Source organism: Taeniopygia guttata, chromosome 4A (genome assembly GCF_048771995.1).
Source record: "Taeniopygia guttata chromosome 4A, bTaeGut7.mat, whole genome shotgun sequence".
Classification (NCBI taxonomy): domain Eukaryota; kingdom Metazoa; phylum Chordata; class Aves; order Passeriformes; family Estrildidae; genus Taeniopygia; species Taeniopygia guttata.
This window is the reverse complement of record NC_133029.1, coordinates 15,542,303-15,549,996: the sequence shown is the minus strand read 5'-3', so window position 1 is coordinate 15,549,996 and position 7,694 is coordinate 15,542,303. Positions and strand designations below refer to the sequence as shown.

The window sequence follows — 7,694 nt, the reverse complement described above, 5'->3', positions numbered from 1 at the left end:
CACAGTGCTGCACTTGCTGCTCTCCCAGCGCTGCTTCCATCCCCAGGGATGTTGGAAGGCCCCGGCATGGATGGGGGGAATAGAACATTCCTGGGTGATCCCAAATGAGGGGTCTTCAAATTCCTTCCAACCTCTTAAACTTGGGTGATGTGGGCAGAAAAAAAGAGATGGATAAAAATTTCCGAGCGAGCGTGTTGGGTTTGGGAAGCGTGGGAAGGGGGTACCAGGGTGTATCCCCAGGGTGTATCCTCAACATCCCACTGCCCAATCCAAACCAGCTGCTCCCGTGCCAGCTGCTGGACCCCATCAATCTCAGGACTTGGCTCTGCACACATTGTTCTGTTTTATGGATTAATCCAGCTGGGAACAGCACTGGGAGCTTCCCTGGGCCAATGTGCTCTGGTACCCAGGCCCTGGCAGTGCCAGTGGTGCCAGCTGGATCACCAGGGAATCCTCATCCCTTGGCAGGGGGCACCAAGCTCAGGTGCAGAGTGTTGTTGGAGCCCCAAACTCATAACACAGATGGCAGAAAACCCAAATCGACTCTCCCTGGATTCTCCTTCTGTAATCCATTCCAGCTGCTGGAAAAGCTCAGCAAGAAACCAACAGAAAAAAACCACCTCCAAACAGCAAAAGGCAGCTCCTGAACAACCTTGGCGTCCTGGGAAGGTAATCCAGATTTTCCTCTGTCCCACAGGTGCTGCCAGGAGGAGGCTGCCAGGAGGGGTCAGGGATTTCAGGGATTTTCCTGAGGGCTGGGTGTTGGGGAGGTTCCTTGGAGGGGAGGTTCCTGGGCTGGAGGAGGGCTGGGCACTGGTACCTGCTGGTTCCATGTGTTCCAGGGCTTGTCCACTCCCTGGAGTGTCCCGTGGTGGGCAGGAGCTCTGCTCCCCTGTTCCTCCCAGGTTCTCTGTGAGAACAAGAATTGCATAAATTGTGGAGATGTGCTCACAAACATCACCCTGTGGGTATGGAGCTCACAATTCCATCTTCTGTAGGAATCTTGGAGTCCTGGAATGATTTGGGTTGGGAGGGACCTTAAAGCTCATCCTGTTCCACCCGTGCCAATGCAGGGACACCTTCCACTGTCCCAGGCTGCTCCAAGCTCCATCCAGCCTGGCCTGAGACACTTCCAAGGATCCGGGGCAGCCCCAGCTGCTCTGGGAATGTGTGCCAGTTTTATAAGGATGTTTGACTGCAGGATCTCAGTCCATGTTGGGATAATGTGATTGCAGGAAATGCCCTGGAGATCCTTTATCTAAATTAAATCAGTGTTTGCCGAGTGCTTGTGGATGTCCACAGGCTGGAGGAATGGCTGGAATGTGGGAATGCCTCCAGCCTGGAGTCCAGAGCTGCATTGCCTCATCCCTGGAGGAGTCCCAGGCCAGGCTGGACAGGGCCTGGAACACCCTGGGACAGTGGATGATGTCCCTGCCCATGGCAGGGGGGATTAGGTGACCTTTAAAGTCCCTTCCAACCCAAGCCAGTCTGGGATTCTGTTCCAGGACTCCTGAGCATGGGATGCTGCACAATTCTGACCCTTTTAGCCTTTAAATCCGCGTGTGTGTCAGGAGTGACAGATGGAGATCTAACTCCAGCCACCTTTTGTTATCCAGGACTTCAATCCCTCGGAGCTGGAACAAACCCGTCCGAGGTTTTTGTGCCTTTAATTCCCAGCCAGCTCCCGCCGGGATCTAAATCAGTCCTGGCCACTCCACCCCCTGAGCGAGCCGATATCCATCAGCACCTAATTACTGTTCCCGTTCATCCCACGGCGCCTTTATATCCAATTCCTCCTGATTCCCCTGATTCCCTGCCCTCCCTGCAGCTGGCAGGGCCCACGCCCAAGAGTTGAGCGAGGGGAGCAGTGCTTGGGGCTGGAATTTTGGCTGCCTTCATCACAGTTGATTCCTGCAATTCAATCCATCCCCTGTACAGCTGTTCTTGTTTCCAAAACATTCCCTTTTTTGTTTTTTGGGGAGCTCTGCTGTCGGTGTTAGGCTGTTTACTGTGGATCTGTGCAGTTCAGATATTTTTTCTTGCTTATTTTTATCCATATATATAAAATAGACCCATTTAGCTGTGGATATTCCCCATTCCCAGGAAAACAGAGAAAAGAACAAGAAAAGAGAGAACAAGAAAAGGTCTCCCAAATTCCCTCTCCAAGGGTCTCCCAATCCCCTCTCTAAAGGTCTCCCAAATTCCCTCTCCAAGGTCTCCCAATTCCATGTCCAAAGGTCTCCCAAATTCCCTCTCCAAGGGTTTCCCAATCCCATCTCCAAAGATCTCCCAGCTCTCGCTCTCTTCTCTCCATGGGCAGAAGTTTTGCTTTTCCCAGAGCTGGGATGCTGCAGCTCCTCACCAAATCCTTTGGGATAACATGGATGGGATGAGCAGGAGAAGCTGTGGGGCTCCCCTGGAAGTGCTGAGGGGAGTGAAGGACAGCAGCTGTCCCACAGCAGGGCTTTGGGTGACTCCCCCTCACTTTTCCAGAGCAGCCACTGCAGCTTTATGGCCAGGGTGGGAATTATGACGGATTCCGACACCAGAGGTCAAATTCTGGTGGCGGCGCAGAGGCCTGGGCTGATGAGAGCCAACGGAGCCATCCTGCTTTCCACGAGCACATCTGCCTGGGCTGCAGGGCTTGGGACCACGTGCAGCAAAAGCAGCTTTCCCTCCTTGCCAAGCCCATCCATTTGGATAACCCTTTATTCCCCAAAAAGTTTTTCCAGGCCTGGCACAGCTGCCCAGGGCAGGACTCCCCATTCCTGGAGGGATTTAAAATCCCCAGGGATGGGCATTTGGGGTGTTGCCACACTTGGGAATGGCTGGGCTATGGTCTTAGGGGGTCTTTCCCCATATAAATAATTCCATGATTCTAAGACCTGCCTTTTTATTTGGATTAGTGATCTGTAGTGTGGATGGCAATGATTGACAAGAATTCTTCCAAGAGGAGCAGCTCCTGGTGAGCCTGAGCTTCATCCAACCTGGAATTGCTGTTCCCCACCTGGAGGTGCTGATCCCCACCTAGAATTGCTGATCTCCACCTGGAAGTGCTGAACCTCACCTAGAATTGCTGATCTCCACCTGGAAGTGCTGATCCCCACCTGGAATTGTTAGTTCTCACCTGAAAGTGCTTCCACTGTGTCTCCCTTGAGGTCCAGGATGGGCTCAGAGGAGGACATGGGTTTTTTGGGGCTCTGCTCCGGTTCTGAAGGCTCAGGGACGGGAAGGCTGAGCCAGGAGCTTCCTAAAAATCAACACCCAAAGGAGAAAATCTTAGAAGGGAAATGATGCACAGGGAATGTGGGAAGAGTGGTGGATGGGGATAGAATCCAAAGCACCTCCCAGAGCACCACGCTGGGTTTCCAGGGTGAGGAATGATCAGGAAAACTCCCAGTGCCTCCCAAACCCTTCTTGTGGTGATCCCGGATCTTTGGGCAGTGCCTGTAACCACATCCTACATTTTCCACCAGGAATTGCTATTCCTTACTTTGGGCCCACTCTCCTGCCTTTTTCCTAAATCTTTCTATCCCTGCCTTTCCATACCCTGCCTCATTTCCATGGATTTACAAACAGGGAGGAATACAAAGTGTTTCTCCTACACTGGGATTAGTTCTTCAGCTTTCCATCATTTTCTTCCATGACATTTCCACGCAGACACTTCCATTTGCCACACAGCCCAGATGAGCCTTTGGATCCAGCTGCAGTTCCTGCCCCATCCAAGGGATTTTCCTCTCCATGAGTTGGAGTGGGATCATCCCATTGGCACAGAGAGCAGTAAACCCCCTGAACGCTCCAGTTGCACAGCTCTTCCCACCAGGCAGACAGGGAATCTTGGAATCATCACCCAGAAAGGTCACCCAGGACACTTCCACTGTCCCAGGCTCTCCAAGCCCCATGTCCAGCCCGGCCTTGGGCACTTCCAGGGATGCAGGGGCAGCCACAGCAGCTCTGGGCACCCTCCCAGCCAGGAATTCCTTCCCAATATCCCACCTAACCCTGCTCTTCCAGAGGAGGATGAAGACTTTCACCAAGGCCACCCCGATTTGGGATAAAGGAAATCCTGCTCCACCTGGTCATGGGAAGCAGGGGATGCTCCAGCTCCCCAAACCCCCAGAGCTGAGCAGGATTCTGTGTTCAGTGGTTGCCAGAAACCAGGATAGCAGGAATTTGCCCACACACAGCCTGGCCAGGTTGGACCTCCAGGATCCACTATGATCCAGAAGAAGGAGCAGCCTCCAGGAGATGGCAGCAGGATCCCCTGTGCCCATGGCTTCCCTCATTAATTGTGGTTCCTGAGACAATTCCTGGCTCCTCCCAGGTGTCCTGCTTCCCAGGACCACCAGCTTCATCCAGAGGCTCTGTGGTCACCGCCAGTGCAGCTGAAAAGGTTCCATTCCCAATTCCAATTAATATCCCAGAGTGGCTGGTTTTGCAGCCAGTTAAATCCCAATGTCCTGAGTTAAGTCCCAAAGTCCTGGAGGAGGGAATCTGAGCTGAGCTCCATGCCAGTGGAGCATTCCAAAACCTTTTGGGCAGAGCAACACCTAGACAGGACACAGGGACGTGGCTTGGAATGGAATTCCTGGCACACAAGTGGAAGGGCAAAGGTTTTCTGTGGAATAAGAGCAGTTCTGAATTTCATTCATTTCATTCATTTCATTTGCACGCCTGAGCTTCTCCAGGTGTCCCAAACATCCCAGCAGAGCTCCAGGGCGCTGCATTCCCACTTCCACGTGCTGACCTGCAGCCCGTGCTTATGGAAGATTTAAAGGCCAAGCTGTCAGTGCTGCTCTGGGGATGGACTTTTCCTCTTATAGCTCTGTCCCTCTAATTCTAATAGGATTGGGAAGAGGAGGCGGAGGCTGGAGCAGCGCCAGGAGCCAAGGGAGGGTTTGTTCCTTCCAGAGGCTTTGCACTCTTTGCTGGAGCTTTCCAGAAGTTTGTTCCTCTTCCAGCACCTCCCATTGGCTCTCTGGGATTTTGGGTTAGTCCCTGGGACAGTGGGAGCAGAGGAGCTGCTCTGTCCTGGTTTTCCCTCATCCCAGGGATAACAAAATCCTCTCCGTGTGCTGGCTGTCCATGCTCTGCTCCGCCAGAAAAGCTGCATTAATCCCATTTTATTTCAGATTTCAGGTGGGCACTTGCTGCTTCCCAGGGTTTGGGAAGATTTCAAAGCCACCACTGGAAAGTGTTGGCTCAAATCCATGTTTTCCAACAAACTCCATGGCTTTGGGGATATTCTATGCATGTGGTGAAGGGATGGAAGTCACCAAGCACTAGGACCCTCGGGAATCACAGCCACTGCTGAAACTCAAATATTTGGGACTCTTCCTTCCCCCACTCCCAGGTTTTTCCCAGGATATCCTTTTCCATGGATTTACCTGGAAGGCTGCAGTGCCTGGAGAGCTGCCTGGAGAGTTGGCCTCGCACAACGGGACCTGGAAACGAAGGAGAAGGTTTGGATCTGGATCCATTCTCCATAATCATGGAATTCTGGTGACCTCCCTCCACACTTACCCACCCACGTGTGGGTCTGGGTCCTGCTCCAAAATCAGGAATTCTGCTCTTCCACATCCACACCCCCACTGGAGAGGGATGCAAGGAAAACAAGCATGGTGGTTGTGTCCCATGAAAAATCATTCCCTGGGATTTTCCCCTTGGATGTGCCATGAGCCCAGCCAGGTTTTATGGTGCTTTTCCAAAATATATGAGCTTCTCACAATATTTCCTGCCTTTTGGAAGCTGGGAGTAACCTGACTCCCCCTTAATCCATGGGAAAGTTCTCCAGCTCAACCTCATCCCAATTGCAGCAAGGGTTGCCCCTGCATCAGCAAAAACTGGGAGTTTTTGGAAAGGGAATTTTGATCCCAGATGTCCTATAGGAGCAGGGCCAAAGCAGTGTCCTGGTGCATCCCCTTCCCTAGGATTTGGGGTCAGATCAAGCCTGGGCACCACAGCACCCCAAGTTTTTTCCACTGGAAAAAAGAAAGAGCCACCCTCGTGCTCCTTGGAAGCCTGAGGAATATTCCCTGCTCTCCATCCCAGAAATCCTCAGCTGTGAAATGGGATCAACAACCTGTTTTCCACTCTCAGGGAAGGAGGGGAAGTCTGGAGTCACTCCCAAATGCTTTCTGAATTCCATGGCTTTTGCTGGAAGCAAAGGGGGCTGGAATGAGGCAACTCTGCCTGGCTGGAGCCGGTTGCTATTGGAGCTTTCCCTGGAAACCCATTAACACAACCTGGAGAGCGAGGTGAAAATTACCCTTAATACCAAAATATTGTTGGAAAGGGGGAAATTGGGATATTCCATGTGGGAGCTGAAGGAATAAACACATTTTTGACCAAAAAAGGGATTTTCTGCACTCTTTCCAGCCCTTTCTGAGAAATTTGCACCTGGTTCTAATTAACCCTAAAGCTTCATTAATGATCAGTTTGGCACCAGTCATAATTAATACCAAATGTGCATTTTTCCATGGAATAAAAGGTTTACCTGAACACATTTGCAAAGTCCATTTAGGAATTATGGCTGTGTATTAATTAAACTGAAATCATAATTAAAAGCAGAATTAAAACCCTTCTAATAAACATGAGGGGGGAATCCTTTGGTTTTATGTTCAGTCCACAAATGTGTGGATAATGGAGAGCAGTTATTCCATTTTCCTGAGGTCTCTTGGCTAAAGGCCATCCAGAGGCTTTTAAGGAAACTCTGGAGCCAAGGGGGGATTGTTGAACTTCCAGCATGGATTAAAAGCTTATTAAGGGAGAGAAAAAAGGGATGGAATCAAGAGTTTGCTCCCAACATATAAATAATGGAATAATGGAATGTTCCCAAGAGGCCATCTTGGGATGAAGGGCTTTTATTTCCCAGGGAAGGGGAAAAGGGGAAAGAGCCACGAGGAAAACGGAAGAAATGGAATCATGGAGTGGTGGAGGTTGGTTGGAAAGAACCTTGGGATCAGCTCTGATGGTGAATCTTCCATTGGGATGGATGGAACCACAAACAGGACACAGGGATGTGCCTTGGGAATGTCCCATAAACCTTGGTGGGGTTTAAGTCAACTTCAGAGATTCAGGAGAGAGCTGGGAATGTTCACCTGGGAAGGGAAGGACCCAGGGAGAGCAGGGGCAAGGCCAGGAGGGGTTTTATCATTGTTGGTTTTTTTTGTTTTGTTTTGGTTTTTTTTTGGGTTTTTTTTGGAAGAATTAATCAGGAAATTGCAGCACTCTGGGCTTTAAGGTTGGAATTAAATCCCTTTCAATCAGTGGCTCCAAGCTCCTCCTATTATTTAAATAATGGCTTGGGATTTTTGTTTGATTTCATTTTGGTCTTCGGGATAAAAAGAGAAAAAAAAAACCCACAAAAAAAATAAACCAACCAAAATAAACCTCCATGGATCAGCACAGAAGAGCTGCTCTGAGAACACCCGAGGTGCTCCAGCTCTTCCCAGCCCCCTCCAAGGCTTTCATCCAAGATCCAATTAATTATCACGGAGCTGCGATCTCATCTGGGACATCCACGAGCACGGGAGGTCGCAGTGACCACTCCAAGCCCCAGATGTTGGATACTGGGAAGGAATTCCTGGCTGGGAGGGTGGGGAGGTGCTGGGATGGAATTCCCAGAGCAGCTGTGGCTGGCCCTGGATCCCTGGAAGTGCCCAAGGCCAGGTTCGAGGGGGTTTGGAGCAGCC

The 7,694-nt window shown here is 50.9% G+C and overlaps 1 long non-coding RNA gene across 1 annotated transcript; it reads right to left on the bottom strand.

Annotated features, from left to right (window-relative positions):
• Positions 1-736: 736 nt before the first annotated feature.
• Positions 737-7,096, bottom strand: LOC115495267 (uncharacterized). The gene is made up of 3 exons (XR_012056038.1): positions 5,388-7,096; positions 3,128-3,250; positions 737-910 (listed from the first exon to the last, which is right to left on the bottom strand). It is a non-coding gene; the product is annotated as an uncharacterized lncRNA (long non-coding RNA).
• Between the last annotated feature and the right edge of the window lie 598 nt (positions 7,097-7,694).